Here is a 13505-nt window from a genome sequence, read left to right on the forward strand (position 1 = left end):
AGTAATTCATTTCTGGAAACCATAAGATTGCTTTAAGCTTATGCTGTCAAATGGTGAAAACACTGGGCCAGCCTTCCTGTTCTAGAAATACTTCTAGTGTCTAATCACAACAGTTTTGTTTTATTTAGTTTTCCATGTAAAGGGAAAAAAGGGAACAAATCCTGGGCCAGTATTCTTGGTAATTTTTGTGTATGTGTACTGTGCTAAGAAATACTTTAAAATTTTATTACTTAAGACTTAAAAATTTTGTTAAATATTTTGAAAATATCAAAACCCCCATTTAGAATCTAAATGTGAAGATATGAATGAATAAAATAAATTACTGATCTGAAAAATAGTTTCAGCAAGCAGAATACATGGCACTTGGTAAACGTCAAAGAAAAAAATACAAGAAAAGTATAATCTGACTTTGTAGGACTAATACAGAGGGGTTATATGGAGTGTACTCCATATATTTGAATGTTTTCAAATGGTGCAGTTCATATCCAAACTATTTTTTTTATCTTGTGAGCAACTTGTGAGAGAGTCTCTCCTTTAAATTCAGTCCCTTCAGGTAAATAAACATATGCTTGCATGTCAGTATTTACTTTCAAAATGGTTGCTTTTTGCGAAGACACTTTTCTGCATTCTTCAGGTACACTAACTCAGCAGTTTGTAATCACTTGCAGTTGAAGAGATGTGAAGGAATAGAGGTACCTGAACTGGCTTTGGCCTGTGGCACATCAGCAGAGTGAGCAGGATAGGAGCTTGGCAGGGCTGCAGAGTTCAGCTGGGAAGTAAAACAAACACTCATGCTGCCAGTTTGCACAGAGCTCCAGCCTGCCATAGCAAGCTATACTGATATTTGAACACTATAATTTAAAGTAAACAAAATATGCCCACAGTGGGCTGCACTGTAACCTCTTTGATGCTAAAAGACATCAGAATAAAGGAACTTTTTATTTTGCAGGTGCAGGAGATGAAATGAGTCAGCAGTGGCAGTGCACTTTGAGTTCCCCTTGGAAAAAGTATTGTCTTACAAGCTGCATTTTTGGGAACAGGTTTTTTCTGTAAGAATATTTTTCATATTTGACTGAACTGTGAAATTGTATTATTTTATATGAAAATCTGCAGGCAGAGTGGAAGGAGGCCAGGAAGAAAGGGAGAGGGTGGTGTCAGCCATCTAGGAACTCTGTGTGAGAATATGCTGAAAGTATGTGAGAAGTTTTTGTGGATATAGGTTATTAATGCCTGTTTACTCAAACTGTATAACAGCCCATGTTCTAAATCTTCAATTTCGTTTGCAATGTATATTTTACACTGAAATGCACCAGGCTGGGGAAGGATGATAGGCCCAGCAAACACCCTGAGAAAATGGTGCCTGACTGAGCTGATTCTCTTGCTGCCTAAGATGAGCTTTTTCTTTACAAACCTTTACTGTTTAACTCCAGCGGTCACCACAACTAGGTTACAGTCATGCAAAAGGAAGGGCACTTGGAAAATGAGGAGCTGGAGAGACTCAGAAAATGGTAATAGGGCAGTTCATTAAATTAAATATATCTTGTGAGAGGCTCATTTTAAAGTTTGTGAAGAGAGAGAAAGAAGATTGGAATTGCAATGGGAATGCTCTATTGGGGTCAAGAACAGTCACCCTTTCTCAGATGCAGAGGGAACTGTGGATCCCCCAGTCTGACTGACAGAATTCAGTTGCCGTAGTTTGGGGAATGCTCTGATAAAGGCTACGGTTGTAGAAAAGGAGGACATGCTAATGACCTCGAAAATATATTTTAAATTATATGTAGCCTCTTTAAATATCTTCAACATATTTAAAATTTGCTTCAATTTCTTAATCTCCATTGTTCAGGTAATACTAAATCAGCACATAAGTGCAAGCTCAGAGTCTTCGATCTTGTGTGTGAGGCTGCAAGGACACAGATGTCATCCATCTTTCAAGTTCTGATAAGCAGTGTACTGTTGGGCTGGGTTCATGTGGAAATCAGGAAGGTTTCTCAGCTTCTTCTAGTGCAAAGGCAAGAGCAGTGCCTCAGAGCAACACAACTTTTCTCGGAGTTAGTGTGGCCATCAGTTGTTATAAAATACCTATTTATCAAGAAACATGGAACTAAGGGGATTTTGTAGGTTATTGAGTATGTTTTCTACTACTGGAGGCAGCGAGGATACCTTTCAGAAGCCAAACAAATATTGTCCCAGAATTTTAATTGACCACCTGATTGCTTTCTCCTAGGAACCCAATTCTGTTTAAGATAGAATATTTTCCTTTTTGGATAATTGCCAGAATACTGTTCTTTGCACTACTTGGCATAAGACAAAGATGTTTTCTTTGGTTCTTGTGGTTCATGTACCTCCTGTTTTTCTTAGTTTTCTTTCTGCTAGATTTTATTCAGATTGACTGCTAGGACTTCTCACTGTCTCTTAAATTTTCTTGTCTTCATGATGCTAATCAATACCTATTCTAATTATTTCTCTCCTTTGTTTATTATCAGCATTAATCTGGAGGTGAATATCTGTCTAGCTTGGTCTGTAATCTTTTCTCTGCAAAAACTTTGCCTTTTTTTTCTCTTGGAAATTTGAGATACTGATAAATCTTGAGCATGCTTTTATATCTTGCATCATTTACATGAGATAGAATTTAGCTTTATTAAATACAATATTAGCTGCCAAGAGTAGCGTACATATATGCATACACATTATTACTGTATTATTATTTCATAAGAGTGGGCTCATTTTATGCCCATGCTTCTATGAGCTCAACAGTAGAGATGCAATGGTCACTAATGCTGATTCAGACTCAGGAAATCAAGTTTGTTTATTGCTGAAGTCTTCATTTTGAAAATATTAAAATGCACAGTAGAAAATACAAGACTGTTCTGGTTCTGGGAATTATTTCTTATTAAAAAAACATTGCCTGGCTGTCCAAGAAACTAAAGCAGTGTAAGGTTCCTCTCTGCAGCTATTTTGTACTTTGAAATAAGATGTGGTAAAGGAACTGTCTTCCCAGAAGAATGCTTCTTCAGCATTCTTCTGAATGCTGCCTTGTTTTCCACCAAGGTAGCTAGGATCACTTCCCTGTGCCCTAAGTGCAAGAACATGTCTTTGGTTCTACTTCCAAAATGTTGCTTATGAGCCTGTATAAAGCTTAAAGCAGTTGGTGCTATACAAAGAAACTATGTGTGAGACAGAACATTTCTCTCAGAATGTTAACAGTGTGGGTATTTGATATGGTTCTGCTGTTGCAAATGATGTTTATTTTATGCTTTTGGTTGTGTGGAGTTTTTTGCAGTACTGCTCTGAAGCATAGCATTGGGACAGGAGCTGTAGGATGACTGAAGCTAGTGCATTTCTTCTACAAAAAGAATTTACAGCGAATATCTTTAAACACATCACCTATATTTGAACTGGGCTGTCAACATAAACAAATATGTTAGGAAGCTTTTGATTTTTTAATGAGTTTCTCAAATCAGTCTGAGTTCAGTGAAAAAAGTCTAATTTGTCAAGAGTCCCTACGGAACCTCTCCATAACCTGCAGGTTTCCCCCAAGATCCTCAAAAGCTGTGTAGGCTGCCAAGCAAAGCTGATTCCAAGGGAATACAATAAATTTGCAGCAGTATATTGCTTTCACTTCCCTCTTTGCTTCTTTTTTTTTTTTTTTTTTGGTGATATTTTAAGTGGAAATTGGGCATCTTTTTTCATATATGACTGGTAGATTCAACAATCAGAATATGTCTGTTCCTCCATCTTAGTGTTCAAGTTTTATAGATGTTTGGCTTGAAGCTGGGTATGAGAGTCAAACCCTTATATTTTATTCAGACAAAGATGTCCATTGACTTCAGTAGTTTTTCTCCTGCAATGGACAGAAACTGTGAAAACCTGAGAGTTTAGTACAGTTATGTAATTCTAAGTGCCACCTCTATGTTTACTGTACCCCTTGGATGCATAAAGGGGCTCCATGGTTATAAAAGGATAAAGTGGCTCTCAACAGGCGATCCTCCTGCCTGAGTGGCTGCAACTGAGCAAGTTTCTGTAATTGTCTGTTAGTATGATTCTCTCCCAGCCTGAGATTTTTTGCTCTGACTTATATAGCATAGCAAGTTTTGCATACTTCAGGGTGTATATAAATACATACCCTAGCTGTCTGCCCAAAATTTAATGTGTTTGAAAGAAATTTTCTCCTTTAGTGTCTACTTTTTTTTTTTTTAATCGTCCTTATGATTCAGTTAATTTTTACACATATTTGTTTGGGTTCACATTCAAGAACCCTTGTAATTTGTGTACTAAGGTTTAGTCCTTTATAAAGGAAAGAACAGTAGCAACCTCAACATGCCAGTGTTGAAAATTATATTTGGTTTCCTATAACAGGACTGTGAATCATGTTTAATCTTTCAAATTTTAATGCTTCCTGATAGGAATAGTATTGAGGGTAGGGGTGTGGTTTTGAAAAGATACGTAAATGCTTCATTTTGTGCAACAGTAAGGTCTGTGGTTTGAAGCACCTTGGGAAGAATAATTTGAAATTGTGATGAGTCCATGCTTTCCTCTAATGCTTTATAACAATTTTGATACAAAAAGTCATTAGATTGTCTCAGCCCCTATGAAATATTCCAAGTGAAGATACACCAGCTGCATTCTCTCAGGGCTGATTATTTTCTTTGGGTAAAGGGCATGTCACGCAGTGCTTGGATATGACTTGTCATTCATATATGCCACATGCCCCTCACAAACAATTACGAAGAATTGTATCTTTCTGTGGAGCTATAATACACCAGGGCCTAGGGAAAGAAGATACATACTCTCTTGACGTTCACAATGAATATGTGAGAGCTGTGAAGAATGCCTTATTGCTCTAGGCAGGTAGCTTAAATGTCAGATGATAGAAAGTTATAGAAAATCAGCCTATTTTCTGTTATATCTCTTCCTGCTCTGAAAGAGAATTTCAGCAAAGATAAGATGGGGATTGTTTTAGACAAATCAAATTATTCTAAATTTACTTCAAGACCTGAACAACACTGTGTTCCATTCCAAACCAATTGTCCTCAAAATGGAAGTTAAAATGCCTGGTGGCTGGTGTCAGTGCCTGCAATATATTTTGAGATACCTTGCTCTAATAAGGCATATTCATTTGTGAGAAATCTTTGTGTTGCTGTTTTCTTCCTTTGGCTGCTGGTCACCATAGGTGGACATCTATCCTCATGTTCTTAAAGATGACCCTGAGAAAATATTCCATATGAATGCACTGGTTATTCAAGATTAGCTAGTCTTTGCTAACTCTTTGCATTATTTCATGAATGAGATTTCTATTGATCTGATAGAAATGTTGGATCAGTTTCTCTGCTGCTACAAAAAGGTACTACATTTCTGCACACTATGACTCCTTCCTGGCTTTGTTCAGTTTAACCACTCACCGTGAACTGACATTCATACCAATCTGCATGAGTTGTAACCATGCCCCTGTCGCGTCAGTAACTTGCAACTAGACACTTCTCCAACATTCCTAAATTTATTATTGTAGCCCAGTGTCATGATTTAATCCATGAGAGCAACTGATGCCGTTACAGCTATTTGCTCACTCCTGCCCCTGTAGAATGGGGGAAGAGATCTGGAAGGGTGAAAGAGAAAATTTTTCATTTGAAATAAAATCAGTTTAATAACTGGAATTCAATGACATTAAATTAAATTGGAAGTAGTAGTAGTAGAAATAGTAGTAATAATAATAGTTTGTACTGAAAAGGAAAATGAAAAAGAGATGGAAATAAAGGCAAATTATGCAGATTAAAATAATTGCTCACCCCCAATCCACTGATGCCAAGCCAATGCCTGAGCAGTGGCACTTCTGCCAACTGCCCCCCATGCTGAGCATGATGCCACGTATATGGAATATTCTTGTGGTCCTTTGGGATCAGCTGCCCAATAGATTGGATCCACATCAGCTGTTGGGAAGAAAATTAACTCTACCCCAGCCAAAACCAGCAGAGTCAGCAATCCCTAGGTAATGTGGTTTTGTGGTTTTCATCAGAAAGTATTAGGGATTATTACCTTGAATCCAGTAGACTTGTCTGCTATTATAAGCCTTGGGAGCATATCTGTTTCCCATTTTACTGTCACAAATTCCCCATATTGCCCTCATTTGACATTCCAATAGAGGCAATGTTGTCTACAATTCCTTTGTAAGGGTGCCTTGAGTGAGCTAATATTGTCTAGAGCTCATTTGTAAAGATGCTTACATGAAGGTGCTACAAGACAGTGATCAGGGTAGTTTAATCCTTCAATGGAATCAGTGTCCATGAATAGCAAAATCTAGAGAAATTCAAATCTTAAATAATATAGGGAGGTGATGCAGATAAATATTTGGATGTGCAAAGGTAAGTGGAGACGAATGGTAACTGTGAGGTTATATCAGATGACTAGTAGAAGGTAAAGGGTTGTCTGCCTTCTGTGATTGAATCATATAAAAAGTTTGACTAGATAAACTTTGGCAGACACTAGAACTGCTGTGCAGTTTTATTAAAAATTTTAAGAATTTCTAGGAACAGAAGCACTATATCCATCAACAGTGAGGGAAGCAGGCATCAATGCTTGTGCATTCTCTACTAACTCTTGAACCTGCCATGACATACTTCTGCTTATTTATTTTAAGACAGAACATGAGTTGGAGTTAGATCTTTATTAGGATGAAAAGACTATGATACTATATTAAAATCTATTTACTGGTTCTGTGTCTAAGCTTAATGGTTAGCTGAGAAAGGAAATCTATAGCTTAAGGAGAATACTTAATTTCCTGAGAGTTACACTATACAAGGGAGTTTAATATGTGCTTCCAATCAACTTCAAAAATAAGCCGTTCTTAGAATGACAGCTATATGACACTAATATGCCTACTTAGTCATATCTTCAAATATTCTTGATGTAAATAACTTCCACAGACATTTTGTCACTCAGTTACAGGCACTATTTTAAAGGAATTTGATTATTTCTGACAATGAGAGTTGTACCTTAAAAGCAAGTTGTAGCTTATAAGCAAACTGCCAAACCTATTTCAAAACAACTTTAGTCAATGACATAATATAATTTATTTGTTTTATTTTTAAAATCAAAAGCAAGAAGACAGTATTTAAATATTGAGATGAATATGCTGTATTTCAGAGAATCTGAAAGCACAGGAACTTCTGATTATTATGAGTCATTATGCTGTGTAAAATGTTTAGTTTAGTAACTCATTTAATTAGTCTTATACATGAGTACATTTTTCATTAATGTTTATAATTATGTCCTGGATACTGTTTGTAGGAACAAGCAGTATATTTTAGTGCATGAAAATTACTAAGTTTAGGGGCAGGGGCCCACAGGGGTGATGGGAAGTCATCTTCCTGTTGTATAATCCTTCCTTCTGGTCTGAAATAGAAATAATGTGTTAATGCTATGACAGGTCCAAATTTACTTTGATTTTATCAGGTAATTTCAAAGGAAAGTGGGTTTGACACTAACAGAATAAATACTCCCTGGATTTGTATCCAAGGAGGTTCAGTTTGACTATAAATATTATTATAGAAAATCAGTAGCTGTCAGTATTCCTTGGATATTGGTATTGTATTATTTTGAGTTATACTGTATATTCATTTGTGTTTGGTCAGAGCTGATATTAGTCCACTCACTCAGCAGTCCAAAGGAATGGAGAGGTAAACAAAATTACTCTTTTTAAATGAGTTTATTCAGTTCATGATCGTCCCCCAGTCTGTGAAAATAAGGTAGGACTCTTAGCTAAAAAATAATTTGTCAGTTAAAAAAAGATCTTTTTAGTTTTCCTCTCAGAAGTTCAGGATATTATTCCCATGTTGTATGTTCTGTCAGTCTGGGAGCTGTTTTCCAATAGACATCTTGAGTAGCTGGAAATATTTTAATATTAGTTTGTTGGCTTTGATCCAACCAGGATGATAAAAGTAGGTAGAAGAGAGATGCAAAGAAAGAAGGAAATAATCTGGCTTCATTTCAGGCTATTAAATATTTGGCTTGATTCCAAATAGTTAAATTTCAGATGGGCTAATATACTTCACCTCCACTAAAGGAAAGGCAAATTTAAGTAAAAGAAAGGCAAAATTTAGGGTAAGATTACCTCCTCTTTTTCATTGGAATTATTTTTAAATAATCTGGAATGAAAAATAACGAAGTGAGACATTCTTACCCCTTCTGTAATAAAAGTTTGGGGAGTTGCCAGAGATGTCTTAGGTACTTTGATTCACCAGCTGAGATGGCCTGCCAAGCAGTGACCTCTGAAATGTTCAGAGCTGAAAGTTAACCTCCATCATTGCTGTATCTGCCTCCTGCTTTTTTCTGTGAAGAACAGGAAGGTCAGGTAACACCATGTATATCACACTGTAGCAGTCTGAAACAACTCACTTTGGCTTGGGGCTCTCATGCAAATGCTTTCATAATGTTTGTTGAGGGAGTTTGGGTTTGCATTCAAAACTACAACCTTTGAATACAAGTTTATGGCTTGAATAAATTCAAACTCTTTAAGCACAGCTTGTTCATAATTGTGAAGTTTCACTTTGCTCCCAAGCCATGTAGAACTGTAAGTTGTGTATGATTACGATGCAGCAATAGGAACCATGAATCATTTGCTCCAGTTTTATAAGTCTTTGATGTGAGACTTTTGTTGGATATGATGTGCTTTTTATAGTTTCCGGATCTGTTCCAAGCTGTCCATGTAAAAAGGCATGGCTTGAGATTATAAATCTCTAAAAGACATAGATCTGTGTCAGTTCTAGCTACCTATAAGAACACAGTATGATTCCTTCTACAGGAGGAACCCAGCCAGATCTGCAAATAACATCTGATTCAAGGGGACAGATTTTCCTTGGAAGCACTTGTATCCATGGTCTGGAACCAGGTGCCTTAATGTGATTGGATAGCTGGGATGCTGCACACAGTTGCAAGTTATTTTCAATCAGATAATTAACAGGAAGATTCATTTGTCAATAACTGTTAAATGCAGAAAATTGCTGCTGAACCATTGGTGTCTGATGGAGTATTTATCAGTATGTGGTCAGAGAAGCACTGACTGCCTCTGGCAGAGGAAGACTCTGGTTTCTTTATCAGAATTTGGAATCTTCATGGTAGATGTTCCTATTACCTTGCATTATTAGTGACCTCTGAAAGCTAAATAGAAACCAATGCTATTTCACACATAGCTATTCTCTTGAAAGATTTAAAGAAAGTATCTTCAGCTAAATAGGGGAAAATTTCTGAATGATATCAGTGCTTAGGAGAAAAATATATGCAAAAATTATGTTAATTGGAGGTCTGGTTATAATTTTAAATTTATCTTTTAGGACCACGCCAAGTATTTTCTTCTTCAATCAATTACATGGATATGAAAAAATTTTCTGTTTTCCATTTCAAGATCAAATGATCTCATAGGTTTTGGCAACTCTACCTCAGGTTAGTAAATGTCTCTTGTTTCCAGAAATATATTCACAACCAGGAGCATCAAAGAAAAAGTTAATTGCAGAGGTTAATTGCTGAAGGAGACAACAAAGGTGATGTTACTAAATATTTTTGATTACTGGAAATGTATTTTGAAAACTTTATCAACTCTAACCATTTGATTTTGACTTTATCTACAAACCCAGATGGCCTATTTGGGGCAGCCAAACAGAGAAATTGGTTGAGAACTGTAATTTTGCAAACTTGTTAAATATGAGAATATTTTTTCAGGGCTGTGTGCAGCTGTGGTGAAAAAATGCAGAATTGTTTACAGTCATTATGTGTTGCAGATGGGAGCCTGAATTCTTGCAGCTTCCCAGTTCCCAGTCAGAGCAATATGGAACATTACCTTTCATTTATAATAGTACCACTACCACATGTTTTATTTTCATTTAGCAAGTAAATATATGGTTTAGAGTCCACTGCCATTAGGAAAAGACTTCAGTTACCTTGGCATGGGAACCTTAGTTCATGTCATTGAGGACCAACTTACTCTGAGTTAGGACAACATAATTTGTTCCATATAATTCAGGTGAAGGATGTTCATAATCTAGGGAGGAAGCACTCTTTGGTGAACCAGTGCAAAGCACAGGCATGGTAACATTATACACTAAACCACTGAACTGTTGTGGTTTTGAACTCTGTATAAGAACTCCTATAGATTAGGACATAAAAACATAAGGGTTAGCAGATGTGCCATGCTTATGGTTTGCATAGGAATTACAATTTCAAAGAACTAAGAAAATATATGCATTTAGCATATAGTTATTTGGTGGATACAACTTCAGAAATGTTTTTAATTTGTATACTGTCTATCACTGTATTTATTTCTGGCTGTATTTTAGCATACTGCTAAAGCCCTGTATAATGTGTATATTATTAGTGGTGTGGTGCTTTTAAGAAAAGGATAAAACCAGTTTTAAATTTTCAGTGCTTCTGAGTACTCTGTTCATTGTGAAGTTGGAACACAAAATGTCCATTTTGCTTTGATCAAGAGTGTCATGTTGTCTCTCTCTATATTTTGACTCTATTTTGTTGTTGTTTGGATTTCTTTTTCTGTATGTAGTTAACTCCAGGGTAGTAAAGACAGTAGTAGACAGATGGCAACCATCAAAGAAATAATTAAGCATTTCCTTTAGAGGCTGTAGAGCTGTTCAGAATATCACTTCAAGGCTAAGAATAGCACAGAGAATTTAAATTACAGAGCTGTGTTGAATTTTTGTGCTCTGCCTCTACAGTTTTCTTTCCTTCGTTTAGGAGGATCCTATGATTATTTGAATCCATAAGCTGCTGGAAAACAATTGATGAAGTATGAACTCAAGACAATGTTATCTGGGGACAGGGAAGAATAAAGGCCCTAGGAATCAGAAAGACAATGTTTCTTTCTCATTATTTTGGGTCACTGAAGATTACATCTGAAAAGGATAATCTCAAATAGGTATTTCTAGATTCACATATGGAGAAGTAGGACAAGAGATTATTTAACAGCACAACACAAAATTTGTTGGTTAGGGTAGCTGGTGCCAAATACTCAGTGTACTTGGCAATAAATTGCTTTTTATCTAGCTTAATCTCCTTGCTAAAAACTAGCATAACTAATGCATACTCAAAAAAAAAAAAAAAAAGAAAAAAGACAAAAAAAAGAAAATGTTCCTTCTTGGATGGAAACTGATTAAAAATAGCATCTCTTCCCAGACTCTGGAGCCAGGAAATCAGGTAACCAGAGGAGAGGGCTATCTGTAAATGCCTCTGCTTTTTCAGGGTCAGAAAGTTCCCTAGGACCTCGTAAAGCCCTGTTGTTTCAGTAAATGGGAAGTCAGCTAATAAACATGCCAGGGTTAGAAAACATACATTTGTGAAGAAATAGATTTTAAGATTGAGGAATTAATATGTCATTGGCTCAATGAGAGCCAATTTTAAAAAAGTCATTTGTCATCCAAAATATTACTGATGTTGCCTCTGGAAGAGTTCTGCGATAGGGTTGTAGTTAGACAAATACCTAGGTTTTTGCCAACACAGCACAAAGACAACAGCCTCAAAACTCTGTCTTTGAATCTCATACAGTAATAGATTCATGTGACTTTAATATGTTTTATGTTAAAAAGTCCTGTAGAGTTAGCCAAAATACTGTAGAATTCAGTGACTGCATAATAGAAATAATGCAGTCATTTATATTTTGACATGTACAAAGATAGTTACAAGATGTAATGCTGTGCAAACCAGACTAACAAGGAATAGGAAAATATTCAGCAAATTTAACATTTAATGTTCTATTGATTCTATAAGTGTTCTGTTTTATTTACTTAATATGATATACTCAAGATTTTTCCTTGAAAAGTGTGAACAGATCTATCGCAAATGTCCCTGAAATAAAAGTGTAAGTTTTCTCCTGTGGTGAGCAAGAAATCTTAAATTTTGCTATACAGTCTTCCTGAATTGGTAGAAACTGGTGTGCAACAAAAAGCCAAAAGTTTAAATAAAGTGAGTAGCTCAGTAGACTCATGGACAGCCCCACTTCCAGCAGCTGACATATTCTCAACAGAAAAGAGTTGCAGTGGGATTTTTTTTTCATTAGTACTTCTGTCCTGGCAAACAAAGAAGTAAATTGCTTAGTGACTCACCCTGCAGCTTGATAACATATGAACGAGGTGTGAGGTCATGTTCTGCCATCCTTAAAGTCAATACCTAACCTCATAGGTATTTATTTGCTCTCTGAAGGTGATTATGATCTGCATTACAACACCAACACTGCTAGTTTTAAAACAGAAAATTAAATTATTAAGTTATTATACATATGTAAAAAACTCATTACACAGTTTGTCCAAGAAGAGAGCACTTCAGGAGCTCAAATGTTTCAACTAAAGATGATATGTGCAACTTCCTGCATCTTTAGTTTAAAAAAAGCGGCTTTTGAAGCAGTTTTAATAGCATCATAGTTGTATGAAAGATTCAGAGAAAAGATTTATAATTTGCAAGTCTTAAATGCCTGGAAAATGTATCTGGAGCTTACAGGCATCTCCATGATGAATACTCAGGCTGAAAGGAGATTTTAGTCTCCCTGTGGCATGCACAGATAGAGCTGTGATTCTCACTGAATATTTGTTGTGCTGCTTTCATTTTGTTTGGAAGAGTGTGGATAGATAGCAAAACACTGTTCCAAAATTAAAAGCTTAGAAGACCTTAAACTGACTTCTTAAGTCCAAATAATAACAAAGCAACATTGAAGGCCTGACCTCCCAAACTCAATAAGCACAGTGCCAAATAATCTTGTACAGTATAGGAAAACCAAAATATTGAACCTTATTTTAGCTCTGCTCTGACAGATGCACTGCAGCCTTAGGCTCAGGAGCTTTATGTGCTTTTCTGCTCATGAGTAACATTCAGCTCAAGCTTGTGGGGGAAAAAAAAAAAGAAAAATAAATCTGTATGTCCACAAGTGGAGGTCCCCTTGCTGCGGGGCAGTGCAGACTCTTGTACAGCTGTGGCAGAAGATGCAGAGTGCATTGCCCTTTGGGATTTCTTTGCCTGCTTGGGAAAGGATGTCAGGAACTAGATAGAGTCGAGTAGTGAAGTAGCAGTCCCGGGAACACCAGTGCTTTGCTGGTGAAGGCTGACAAGAGGTCCATGCCCCTCCTCCGGCCTTTGTTGTTTACAACAAGATTGGATGTAACTCTATCACTTCAAGTGATTGGGCCTATGTGAGTTATGTCAATACAAGGTTATATGCAGTGAAGTAGAAAATAGAAACCTATATTAGACCTAGAGAAAAAGATCGGTGAGGACTTAATTCCAATTCCCTTCAGAAAAGGTCCATCTTAACTCACCCCTGAGTCTGGGTACCATGGTATGGACTACTCTCAGCACAAATTTAAGAGATAGAAATTTTTTTTTCAGATTTAGATATATTTGGTGAATTGCTAAGGCCATTTTCTGAGTTATGGAGACAGCCCTAAGGACTGTGTTTGATTACCTAAATGCACTCTCATCTCTCTTGGATGGAGAGACAAGTTAAATGTTCTTGGACCAAG

General features: G+C 36.5%; 1 protein-coding gene across 11 annotated transcripts in view; it reads left to right on the top strand.

Annotated features, from left to right (window-relative positions):
* The window catches only part of MRPS30 (mitochondrial ribosomal protein S30), a 74094-nt gene that overhangs the window by 33686 nt on the left and 26903 nt on the right, over window positions 1-13505 (top strand). For 9 of the 11 annotated variants that reach the window (XR_014951209.1, XR_014951199.1, XR_014951203.1 and 6 more), the window contains one exon: window positions 950-9432. The gene's annotated coding sequence lies outside the window, so the exon portion shown is untranslated. The remainder of the gene's footprint in view (window positions 1-949; window positions 9433-13505) is intronic. The other 2 variants (XR_014951201.1, XR_014951204.1) reach the window with 2 other exon arrangements.

This window comes from Lonchura striata, chromosome Z, assembly GCF_050655825.1.
Source record: "Lonchura striata isolate lonStrDom1 chromosome Z, ASM5065582v1, whole genome shotgun sequence".
Classification (NCBI taxonomy): Eukaryota; Metazoa; Chordata; class Aves; order Passeriformes; family Estrildidae; genus Lonchura; species Lonchura striata.